Consider the following 13,214-nt stretch of genomic DNA (forward strand, 5'->3'; position numbering starts at 1 on the left):
CATCCATCCACATTTCCAAACTTTATAAAATTTCCATGCACAACTGCATGAGAAACTAAGCCAAACTATTGAATGAATTTCATTACAGGCTAGCGTTTAAAGACCGGTCAGGCTCCCAGATATAAAATTACAGAGGTATCTGTTCCATAACTTGATAGAAAGAGTCTTCAAGGAGAAACTGGAAGTCTGTCTGACATTTGCAAAGCATCAGATTTGTGAACGCACCCTGGTTGTGTTAGAAATAGACAGTAAAGTAATGGGAAATGAGGATTGATCAAGCTTTGATTTATTTGGACATTTGATACCACCTTTGACAATTTTGTCTACCTTGACATGTCAATAAAGTTATTAAAATGAAATCTGAAAAAAAGGTAGAGCATTAGAGCATAACAGTTTCATTTTTAAGTCGTTGTGTCCAGCAGACCAAGAGAATCTGAGCCCAAGGCACAGAGTGGCTGCTTTAATTCCAGGCTGCCACTGTCCTCTGCTTGATATTTGACGGTGTACTTAAAACTGCTCCTAAGCACATCAAGAGAAATGAATGAGTAAATAATTGGTTGCCCCTTTAAAAACAGAAAATATCAGCTTGGGTTTAATTAACTGCCATAAATTATTCTCAGGCTAACTGTTCAGAGAGGAGCCACTTTTACCCTTTGCCTCCACTGAAGGAAAATTGTTCAGGTCACTTACAGCTTCACTTTCTAAAGTCGCAGCATAAGGTAGTGTGTCCCATCATTGACAATATCAAGGGATGATGAAATGAAACCTCTCTACTATGTTAGAGGTTGGACTAGGAGACTAATAATAATATTTGGGTGCTAAGCATTTCCATCAGTGCTTCCTTCAGAGCCATTCATAAAACTGGTTTCCTGGCAAGACCTAGAAAAATGAAAAGAGCACCAAACTCTCCTCTGTTTTTGAAAAATGTTGCCCATTTCTTCAAGAACTCATCATTAATATAAGAAAAAAATAAGGCTCAACTTGTAGAAATCAGGATATCCAGGAAGGAATAGCCTAACTCAGCACATGTTTATTAACGTGGACTACAGGTAAGGCACGGTCCTAGACCCCATGGAAAATGTGAACATCAACACTTACATCGTCAAATCTAGTGAAAGGTGACATGGCAGGTTCTCAAGTAATTATAGCGTGGGCAGCAGGTGATAAGAGATTTAGAAATGATAGAGATAAAATGGTGTGGGTGGACAGAAGAGGGAGGTATTAATTCTGTATAAACTAAGAGTGGTAGATGACAGTTATGAAAGGTTTCCTAGAGGAGAAGGCATTTGAGCTGACTTCACAATAGGAAGCTTTTACAGGTAGAGCCGAGGAAAGAGCGGCTTATGCCTGGAGAACTGTAATGACCAAAGCTTAGAGTCTGGGAAGCAGCAGGGCATTGAGTGGTAGATGAGATGGGTTTGGGAAGATCACAGAATTAGATACCAGGTTGAGGTGGCTGGGCGTATTTTACAGGATTCTGACAGTGTTTGAGGCAGGACGTGGCAGCTTGGAACTGAATTTTAGAAACATACCGGCCGTATGTTAAACGTATGTGTGGGTGTTGTGGCTCCAAGCTGCTCCCATAGACCACGAAAATTGTGACTTAGCTTGGACCAGGTTTTCTTGAGAAGAGGTAATTGCTATGGAGGTAGGACTAAAAAAAGGGTGGTTGTAGTCATGTGGCTGGCCACTCAGAAAGTGAGCAGTGTTGGGCCAGGGAAACGTTAGTACAGGTTTTATAATCAGGTTGTAAATGAACCCTGAGGCCTTGGTATTAGTTTAAGTCCCTCGTTGGGAGATGTTCAAAGAACACGTGAGGTGCCAGTGGTGAGAAAGGGCTGCCCCTGGCCAGAGCAAGTTAGACCCTGACATCCTAGCAATTCCCAGTCTTCTTGCTAAGATTCTAGCAGGATGTGGCTGGATATGGCTGCATGTGCACAAGGTACATAATGGTGACTTATACTGTGGGCTTGATGAAAAACTGTCAATGTTGTATATGTGTGTGTGTAGGTATATGGTGAATATCCAAGAGTAGGCCTGTTTGTTGGTAAATTTGGGGCTTCCTCAGAGGACTAAAATGATGGCAAAGAGTATTTTAGTAATCCAGAGTCCCAGTATTTGCTTTGTTTTTATCAACATCAGAAAACTCGTGGGGTGAGAGTCAGTTGAGTCCAAAGCTCCAGGCATTTGGGACACCATTGTGATAGGGGATGGGCTTAAGGCTTGGTTACCGTTTTTTTCTCTTTTGTTTACCCCAGAATGATTTGACTTGCCTCCAGATACCTTATCTAAGTTCTTTTGTTGGAAATATGGAGAAATTGGCGAAGAAGAGGCCTCGGACCTCTCTGGAGCAACTGAAGTCTCTGAAGTTTTAGTCATTAGATAGAAGCATTCTTTTTCTATTTAACATTTTTTATTTATTTATTTATTTTAATTAATTTTTGGCTGTGTTGGGTCTTCGTTGCTGCGCCTGGGCTTTCTCTAGTTGCGGCGAGCCGGGACTACTCTTCATTGTGGTGTGTGGGTTTCTCATTGCGGTGGCTTCTCTTTGTTGCGGAGCACGGGCTCTAGGCACACAGGCTTCAGCAGTTGTGGCACGTGGGCTCAGTAGCTGTGGCTCTTGAGCTCTAGAGTGCAGGCTCAGTAGTTTTGGTGCTCGGGCTTAGTTGCTCCGCGGCATGTGGGATCTTCCTGGACGAGGGCTCGAACCCGTGTCCTCTGCACTGGCAGGCAGATTCTTAACCAATGTGCCACCAGGGAAGTCCAGTAGAAGCATTCTTTAATGTCAGCGCCATCATTTGTTATGTGGTTCCACCAGCCCGGTCAACATCTGGATTTGCTGGTTTCATATTTGCCATAGTGATAGCAAAATCGGCCTTTGCCACCTCTACCAAGCTCACAGGCTATAAAAGCGGAAAATGATACTTAGATGGCGGAGGAGTAGAGGAACAAACAGTCGGCTTTGAACGGTAGCCTGGAGGTCAGGGTGGGAGGGGCAGCACAGACACTTGAAGAGGGGATGGAGAGAGGTAGATAAATGGAAGAATCCTTTCCTGAAAGGCACAATTTGGTTTCAGGAGATTGCAGTGACAGGAGTAAGTCACAGACTCAATGGAAGGTCTATCCCTGAGATGTAACAGCTGTTCTGCTGATAGCAAAGAGTGGTCCCTACATCTGTAGGAACTGGGAGTTTTGCACTAGGCAAGTTACCAAGGCAAGGACCATATCAGAGGTTGATTTAATGCTGAATAACTAGCTCTGTGTTTCATAGATTTATACAGTGGTAAACCTGGAAGAGACACTAAAATATTTTAGTCCAGAACAAATAATAATAACTTGTTATTGACTTTTTTGATTATCTCTTTTCTCACCTGTCCTGGCTGCCACCTAGGATAGTTGTAAGCGTCAAATCAGAGGGATGATGTGTGTGACAGTTAAATTCCAAATTGCTGAGCATATGCAAATCACCATTGGTGATGCTGATAAATGATCATAGAGATTTAATGTTGGAAATGCCTTAGAGCATGCTCCAACCGGTCACATGGAATGATAAGGAGCCTGAGGCCTGAGAGCTGATAAGCATTGTCCAAGACACACATTTAGTGAATTATTGGCTGCTGCCTCAAATCCTTTTCAAAGCAGGTTTAGTATAAATCAGTTTACAGTAAATAGTGAGTGGCAGAGCTGCCCCTAGGATCCAAGTGCCTTGACTCCTAGCCTGTGTAATTTTCCTCAGCAGGTTAATGGTATCTCTTCAGTCTTCAGTCTGAAAGTTTCCCTAGAAATGGGTCTCAGCTCCATTTAAAAAGTATTATTTTGCCCTTAATTTGTTCACCTGTGGATGACATAGGGCGGAGTCTCCATTTTCTGGCATAGGGTGATAGGGGCTCAGAGGGAACTGGTGGTTTTTTTTAATGGAGGAAGAGACTGGCTCTAGAGGGCAGGCTTGAGCTGTTTTGGCTTAGATGCAAAAGCATTTTCAAATCAAATAAGTAGCAGGAGGAAAACCCATCTAATAATTTGCCTTTATCTCCTTTTATGCAGAAATCAATTGGATCAACAACTATTTGAAACGTGAAATCCTGTATCTGGCATGCTACCCAAAGAGAAAAGGGAATATTACAACTTTTTTTTTTTTTTTTTGGAGGAATAGCATGCTCTTTAAGTTTGAGAAAGGGGCAAACTTCAAAATCTGGCCTCTTGCCCTATTCTGGGTATCAGGCACAGAGTGTGGAGTTTGTACACTAATTAAAGTGTCTTACTGATGACTTGTTTGGATTCCAGGACAGGCACCAGATGTCACTCAGCCCACAGGGTGGAGAGTTACTCTTAATTACAACCTGAAGTTGCCCTCATTGGAGGTGATATTTCCCTCTCAGTTGAATAACTTAATTCACACTGGAGAGTCTGTTTCTGCTCTCATGTTGTTTTCCTTCATCTACCAAAAGATGGTGCTTCGTTACAGTGCTGGCCACTTCTTAAGGGTTACCCCCAAAAGCCCAGGCTAATAAGAGAATTTCCAACCCAACAGGAGTTCTATTACATGTGCCTTTTGCACTTTCTTTGTGGTCCTTCCTACCTTCCCCACACTGTGCTGTGTGTAACTTGTGCCATTGCATTGTCTTCAGAATGTGTCCAACTGCCCCGTCCGATCCTGAGCTGACAGTGCATCTATGTCTACTGATTAGCACTGCAGAAAGACAGCTGTTGTTAGCCATAATCTGGCTTGAGGTCAGTAATTCTGATTGCTCCTGCCCAAGAGCATAAGTGAGAAGAAAGAAAAAGCTTTAAGCTTTGGTTATAGCTGACTTCACTTCACTTCACTTCACTTCCTGAACCTGCAGATGCTGCTTGCAATAGAGACAAACAAGGTTTTTGTGACTGACTCAGATAGAACTAAGCACCGCAGGACACGGATTTTATAAAGACTTAATTATCAGGTCTACCCCAACAAGGCTCATCCTTCACAGGGCCCCAGGACTGAGCCTGTGATATTGTTTGGGTCTTTAGTATTATCCAGGAGACTTCTTTAAGCTTGGAGTTTTAGAAGTTTAAAAACTAAAAGGATTAGAAGAGGGAAAAAAAGACAACATATTGCGGGTAACTTTATACAGGGGTAGCAAACTGTTTGTTTTAGCCTGTCAACAGTCAGTGTTAAGTATAATATAGTACTGGTATTTCTTTTTGTGCTATTCTTGGGGAAACCAACAATACCTTGTCAATAGGAAATTGACTTTTAAAATGTTTAGCTAGGGCCACTGGTCATAATCTTGCTATTTCTTACTAGTTAAGTGGAGTAGAAAAAATATGGGTTTTGTGCTCAGAAAGATCTGAGCTTCAGTTTCTTTAGCTGAAAAATGGGATAAATAATATATACTTCAGAGTGTTGCTGTGAGGATTAGAGAAAATGCATCGTTTATAAGAACAGTGTTAGTTATTACTGTCTTTGTAATCCTTGTCTACATTTATTCTTCAGTATCCTGGTACTTGAGCCCCACTGAAGTCTTTATTCAAATGGTGGTTTTATTGAAAAGACATGGAATATTCTGAAGAATTATTTATAATTAGTCATAAGTTTCTTGTTTTAAACCAGTGGCTCTCAAAGTGTGGTCCTTGGCTCAGGAGCGTCACCTGGGAAACGGAAAGAAATGTAAATCGTTACCGCCCCCCCAGACCTACTGAATCAAGCCCTGCTCCAGACAGACTGAACAAGAAACTTTAGGTGTGGGTCCGGCAATCTGTGTTTTATCAAGTCCTCCAGAGGATTCTGATGCACACTAAAGTTTGAGAGTCACTGGTCTAAAACTGTAAATTCATCAGCTGCAGTTGATCTTTCTGTGTTTAATGATTCTAAATACATTGCAATATAAATATGTGCAAGGCAGGGACCTTTCAAAGTGGGCACTGTCTGCAGAGATTTTCTTAGATGTTCTTCCCGAGCCCCTCACTCTGGGAAAAGAAGTCATTCCTGTCAGGGTGCCTCTCATGACTCAGTACCCTTCTGCTGGTGGCGCTTTCCTTGCCTCCTGACTCTGACAGTGCCACCTTACCTATAAATATTTGAACAAAACAAAAAGGAGAGCAACATTAAAGGTAGCAGCAATAAACCCTAAAATATTCCTGTCCCTGGACTGTGATTCAGAGAGTAAGGTCCTTATTTAAAGCATCCAGGTGGCAATTATTTCTTTGTCTCTTATTTGAGGGTCATCTTGGTTTATTGTGACACCGTTGAGGGCTGAGGTCTCCACCTGGAGCTGCAGGAAACGCGGCCATAATCATTTAATAGCTAACAATGCCTATGGTTATCTGTAACCCATGGGGTAGTTTTTTACAATGGCAAGCACGTTCTTCCTTGAATACCCCTCCTGAACTTTTGCAGTTCACCTTTAAAGCATCTGAAGCTCCTGGGTACTGAAAGAAATGATTAATAGGCTCTATTGATTTTTCAAAAGTAAGGAAACAAGGTGGCATGAAGCAGTGAATAGGAAACTGAAAATTTCCATTACACATTCACTTTTTAAAGGGTACTTTGAGATGACTTTCTAGGGGGAATGTCAGTGAGTTTCTAAATATTAAAAATCTTTTCAGTTGATGTTTAAAGGTGACAAATGCTCACATTTATATTGCTGTCCTTGCTTCCTTTGGCACAGAACATTCTTGTCTGAACGTATCCAAACCGGCTAAGTTATTCAGAAGAATGTTTCAACTTTTACAGTTGTATTTTACATGTTGGACTAAAGGGAATCTGTGCAGGGATATTTGCTCATCATGTGTATTATGTATTTTTGTTTGTATATCTGTAAATGGTATCTTTCTACCCATAGCCTTGCAATTTCTCATGGTGTTCCTGGAATGCCTTTCCTGGGGGAATGGTAGAGCCTCTGTTATAAAAGTAGGGAATTAGGGCCCACATTGCTTAGAAATGTCATAGATCAGGCATACCTTTGCTACTGGAACCTACGTCTTCCAGTTTCCTTGAAGTAACATAATTTCTGTGTTCCCTGAGTTGTGGATACGCCCTTATAGAGTGATTTTACACTTGCTTCTGTACTGACGCAAGGTTTTCATGGGTTCTGGAAAAATTATGTCAACTTCTAAGCTTGAAATTCATGCCATCTGCTTAGCATACATTTGGATATCTCACCCACATGTGGTGTACCTTTGGCATTTCTATTTTTCATATTTCTCTTAGAAAGCTTTTATTTCTTCCCCACCCAGAGCCTGGAGTAATACAGTAAACTTTCTTGTCAGTTTTTGGCCTATTGGAGGGAATTTTTCTAATCCCTCTTTTCTTTTTTGAAGATTGGGTCATGCTTTGAGGGTCCTTACTTTAAGCAGAGTTGTCTTTCCAGATCCTGTCTCAAGTAGGTTAAGACCATAGTATGATGGGCTGAATGATGGCCCTAGAGATATATATATATATCCTAATCCCTGGAACCTGTAAATATTACCTTATTTTGGAAAAATGTCTTTGCAGATGTGGTTAAATTTAGGATCTTGAGGTGATCATCTTGGATTACTGGGTAGGCTCTAAATTGATTGACTAGTATCCTTATGAGAGAAGCAGAGGGAGATTTGAAACACAGAAAAGTAGACTTAGGCACACAGAGGAGAAGGAAATGTGAAGATGGAAGCAGAGACTGGAATGACGTGTCTATAAGCTAAGGAAAGTTTGCAGTCACCCAGACGCTGGAAGAAACAAGGAACAGATTCTCCCGTAAAGCTTCCTGAGGGAGTGCAGTGTGGCCCTGCTGACACCTTGATTTCAGACTTCTGGCCTTCAGAATTGTGAAAGGACAAAGTTCTGTTGTTTTAAGCTACCAAGTTTGTGGTTATAGCAGCCACAGGAAACTAGTATATATGGCTTTTGCTCTCTCTAGAGCTTTAAAACCTCAGCCCCTCAGTCTCTAGGGCCTATTTTCGGGCACAGTATCCCTTCTGCCCTTATCTCTCAGTTTGATTCCAGAAGTACCACTTACCTAGAATAAAATCTCCCTGGAATTGAGCAACCTGCCGCCCTTCCAGGCTGGATTTATGTTCCTTCTTGTTTTAACCAAGGGTGTGGGGGAGGGAGTTTGTCATTTGTTCAGCTGTGTGCTTAAGATAATTTTTGGTTATATTTTACGCAGAATTTCTATGGTTATTTCCAGTGAGTAATTGAGTTGCATTAAATCAGTCTACTGTTTTGGAAAAACAAGAAATATTAGCCAGGTTTCCGCAGAGAAACATAATCACGATCTGCCTAGAAGTCCCATGATCTACCATCTGCAAACTGGAGAACCAGGAAAGCCAGTGGTGTAATTCAGCTCAAGTCTGAAGTTTGAGAGCCAGGGGAGTCAGTGGCTTAAGTCTTAGTCTGAGTCTGAAGGCCTGAGAATCTGGAGTGCCAGTGTCCAAGGGCAGGAGAATGTGAATGTCCCTGCTAAAGCAAAAAACCAAACTCACCCTTCCTCTGCCTTTTTGTTCTATTCACATCCTCAATGGATTGGATGATGCCCCATTAACAGATGAGAATGCTAATCTCTTCTGGAAGTACACTCCCAGACACACCCAGGAATATCAGCTATCTGGGTACCCCTTAGCCCAGTCAAGTTGACACATAAAATTAACCATCACTGTCCCTTTAAATATTTTTTTTAAAGGAAACTGTTTAGAAACCTATTATGTGAACAAATATTTTTAACTGTTTCTGTACGTCTGCTTATTTGTTATTTCTTAACTAATTTATAATTAACAGTGAATTCTGTTAGTAGTCTTGATTTCCAAAGGAAATGTGACTGGACATTTCCTCTGTGATGTGAAGAAGAAATAGTGTTAGCAAGGTGGTCCATTAATTATGCTAGGATCTTAGTTCAACAGCATTCAAGGGCAGTGAAGTGGAAATCATAATGGGTTTTGAAAGAAGCTTAAATTAGAGTTATGTCACCAAGGTGGGGATGGGATAGCTGAAAAGTCAGCAGGAGAGAAAAGAGGAGTTTCAAAACAAATGAGACGATTTAAAGTGTTTAAACCAGAGCCAGAGTCTTTGGCTATTGTCTGCAGTGTTAATTCAGAGGAGCCAGAAAGTCTTTTTGTCCAAAAAAATTTTTTTTCTGACTTGTTCACTGATTGTTTTCATACTTCCATTTTAGATAGGACTCAGACTGCAGCTATACCAGAGAAAAGTTGACTCAATGACAATATAATTCAAACTAAGACTACTATGACTATTTACCATAGATGCCTGAAATAGGGATGGAGGAAGGGAGACAATAATTGTTGCTTTGTACTGTAGTGATTGGTACTATCTTATTTTCCTTAATGTGTTTGTCACCTATTGCTGAGTAACAAATTACCCAGAATTTAGTGGCTTAAAACAACACATTATTTCATAGTTTCTGGGGATCAGGAACCTAGTCATGGCTTAACTGGGTCCTCTGCTTCATAGTCTCTCATAGACTGCAATCAAAGTATTGACCTCGAATTTATGGTCTTACCTGAAAATTCAACTAGGGAAGGATCCATTTTCAAGTTCACTCACATAGTTGCTGAAAGAGTTCAGTTTACTCAGAGGCTGTTGGACTGAGGGTCTTAGTTCCTCACTGGCTGGTTGGCTGGAGGTCACCTTCAGTTCTTTGCCAAGTGGCCCTCTTCATTAGGAGAAGCCTGTAAGGAGTGCTAGAAAAAGAAGGTTAGCAAGATAAAAGTCTCTGTCTTTTATAACTTAATATCAGATTTACTTTTGTCATATTTTACTCATTAGAAGCAAGTCACTAGGTCCAGTCCATACTCAAGGAGAGGGAGATTACACAGGATGTAAATATTAGAAAGAAAGACTCATGGGTAGCCATTTTATTTTTTATTTTTTTATTTTTTTTGGTGGTACGCGGGCCTCTCAGTGTTGTGGCCTCTCCCGTTGCGGAGCACAGGCTCCGGACGCGCAGGCTCAGCGGCCATGGCTCACGGGCCCAGCCGCTTTGCGGCATGTGGGATCTTCCCGGACCGGGGCACGAACCCGCGTCCCCTGCATCGGCAGGCGGACTCTCAACCACTGCGCCACCAGGGAAGCCCATGGGTAGCCATTTTAGAGGGCTTACTAGTATATCTATTCAATGCCTTGGAGAACAGTAACATTGTCTAATTCATTTACATGTTGTCACAGAGCCCAGACAGAGTAATTACCCATAGTAAAAAACATGACTAATTTTTGGTATAATACTACCTTCTTTATTTATACTAAGACATTCTCTTATTCATAGCTCACTGGATACTATTTCTCATTGTCCTCTGCTAATTTCTCCTCATCTTTCAGATCTCTAAATATTGTAATGCCCCTGGATGTAGAATTCTGATCTCTACTTCTGTATATCTAACTGAGTCTTTCAGTGATCTCATGTACTTTTATGCTTGAAATACCATCTGTGACACCCAACTAGATATATCGTGGCTTGACTTTACCTCTGAACTTTGCACATTGGCAACCTGCCCATCAACGTCTCCATTTCATATTAAATAATTATCTTAAACTAAGATGTCTAAAAAAAATGAATTTCCCAACCTGCTTCTCTCTCAGCCTTCCCTTTTGGTAAATGACAACTCACTCTTCTAGTTGCTCAGACCAAAAACCTAGAAGTCACCTTGACTTCTCTCTTTCTTTCGCATTCTGGATCAACAAATACTGTTGCCTCTATGCTCTGCTTCTGCCCAAGCATCTCTTGCCTGGACAGTTCCAGCTCTGCCTCTTAACTGTCTTCTGTTTACACTATTAGCCTCTTGGTTCTCTATTCTCAATTTGGAAACTAGAGTAAGTAAAAAAAAAATATAAGTCAAATCTGCTCAAAACTTTCCAAATGGACATATAACTTGGAATAACATCCTTACCATAGCCTATGAGAACCTACCTGGTTTCCCCCTAGTTATCTCTCTGACTGTATTTCCTTCCACTTTTCCTGCTTCTTCCACATGCTCTAGATGTACTGATATCCTTTCTCTTTCTAGAACATACCAAACTTGTTCCTCCTGAGGTTCTTGGCAACTGCTCCTCCTTCCCTGGCATATAGCTCCCCAAGATAACCACATGACTTATTTTCTTACCTTTTACAGGCCTCTGCTCAATGTCCCCTATCATAAAGGTCTTCCAAGACCACTCTGTCCAAAACCAAACAACACCTCCATCCTGACCCTGGCATTCTCTTTCCCCTAAACCTGTATTTCTCATTATGGCACTTAACACTGCTTAATCATCTATCAATCAGTCAATAAATCAGTCATTTATCTGCTTATTTATTGTCTGTTTCCTTCCCTAGAAAGTAAGCTCCAGGAAGGTTAGGACATTGTTAACTGCCTAAAACAGTGCCTGGCATAGAGTAGGCTCTTTATAACTATTTGTTGAATGAACGAATGAATGGTGAAATATTGTAGCTGTTGTTGACTTTCTCGTTTCAAAACAATATCTACCTTTATCTAATTGTAGAGAGAATGATTGCAAATTCAAGCTTAACAGACATGTAGGGGAACACAGGCATCTGTTGGAGATGGAAGATAGCTGGGTAAAGAGAAAAGGGAACAGAGTCAAGGATCTTATGGAAAGAAAAAGGGCTGTTGATCTCTGTAGTCAGTTACTTGGTTGTTAACTACTGTAGGATCTGAGTTTCCAGACAAGAGCTACTCTTCCCTGAACTGGAATTGCAGGGCAACTCTAGGGAATGGAGACCCTGACCAGAGGTGGAAGCAGATTGGGACAAAGTAAGATTGTTCATAACTACAGTCATACTTCAGAGATATTGCAGGTTTGGTTCCAGACTACTGCAATAAAGTGAATATCGCAATAGAGCGAGTCACACAAAGATTTTTGGTTTCCCAGTGTATATGAAAGTTATGTCTACACTATACTGTAGTCTAGTCAATGTGTAGTAGCATTATGTCTAAAAATGGTACCTATCTTAATTAAAAAATAAGGCTGTTGGGAAAATAATGCAGGTTTGCCACAAACTTTCAATCTGTAAGAAACCCAGTATTTGGGAAGCGCAATGAAACTGCACTACCAGAAGAAGTGGATGTGGGCCAGGGCACGTTTGGGCTCAGGGGCATAGGAAATGAGTATCTAGAGCTTGGGACTTTCTGAATAGGACATATCTTCAAAGCTGGACAGAGATGGTCTCTATGTTCTAGATACCTGTGATATTGTATTTATAGTGTTTACAATGTGCCTATAATTACCACAGATTTCTGCACTCTGGATTTCTGTTTAGCATACTGCACTTATCACACTTATTATTATTATTACTAATGCAGCACCAAACTCTTTTCTAAATATCTTCTGATTTACATTCCCTTATTGGCAAATCAGCTTCTCTCTCTTTACGCCATCCACCATTAAGTTCCCAAAGAAGGGGGAAAAGGAGAACATGATGTAAAAGAGATCCTACTAGACAGGATGATGCAAGAAAAGCTAGTTTCCTCTCTCCTGATTTTGGAAAGAGAAAAGACAGAGTAGAGGTAGGGCAGTGAGGTCAAACTTAGGTCACCTTGTTTTCTCTTTCTCAGGTTGGAACCCTGGGAGGGTAAGAGGTACTGGTGGGGAGGGTAATAACATCCAAAAGGGGGTTATGAAGATGCCTGAGAACCTTATGAATACCATATCAGTGGGAATGTGCTATTGGCACTCCTTCCCAGATTCAAGGGGAAGCCTTCTATTGGCCACATACAACATGCCTTAAAGAGGGCTGAGCACCACTGGCAGTTTAGCTTTTATTTTCCTTTTTTTCCCATGTTACCCTGATCATCAGTTAGAGAAAACAAAGAATCTTTTCTCTTTGCACATCTGAGTGTAATTTGAGTTAAAGCACAATCATATTCGACTTAAGAACATGTCTTATTTCCCAGCTTTTCCCTCTAGCATCCAACCTCCCCCAGATCAAAGCTCCTTGAGAATAACAAATGTGAAGGTGTCATTAGCACACCTTTTTTTGTGCCTGAAACATTTTACATAAAATATCTTATTTGATCATCCCATCGTGTGGTGTTTGCTTTATGACTTCACAGACCAGAACACGAAGCTAGAGAGGTGAAGTAACTTTCTGTGTCACACAGCTAATATATTTCAGAGCCAGAATTGAAATTCAGATCTGTCAAGTTCCAGACGTTCCTGTACATTTTTGTATCTTCCACTGCACCTTCCACCACAGAATGAGTATGTATAATGAGTGCTCTTTTCTACTTGTAAGGTAGAGTAT

This window comes from Phocoena sinus, chromosome 16 (assembly GCF_008692025.1).
Source record: "Phocoena sinus isolate mPhoSin1 chromosome 16, mPhoSin1.pri, whole genome shotgun sequence".
Lineage (NCBI taxonomy): Eukaryota > Metazoa > Chordata > Mammalia > Artiodactyla > Phocoenidae > Phocoena > Phocoena sinus.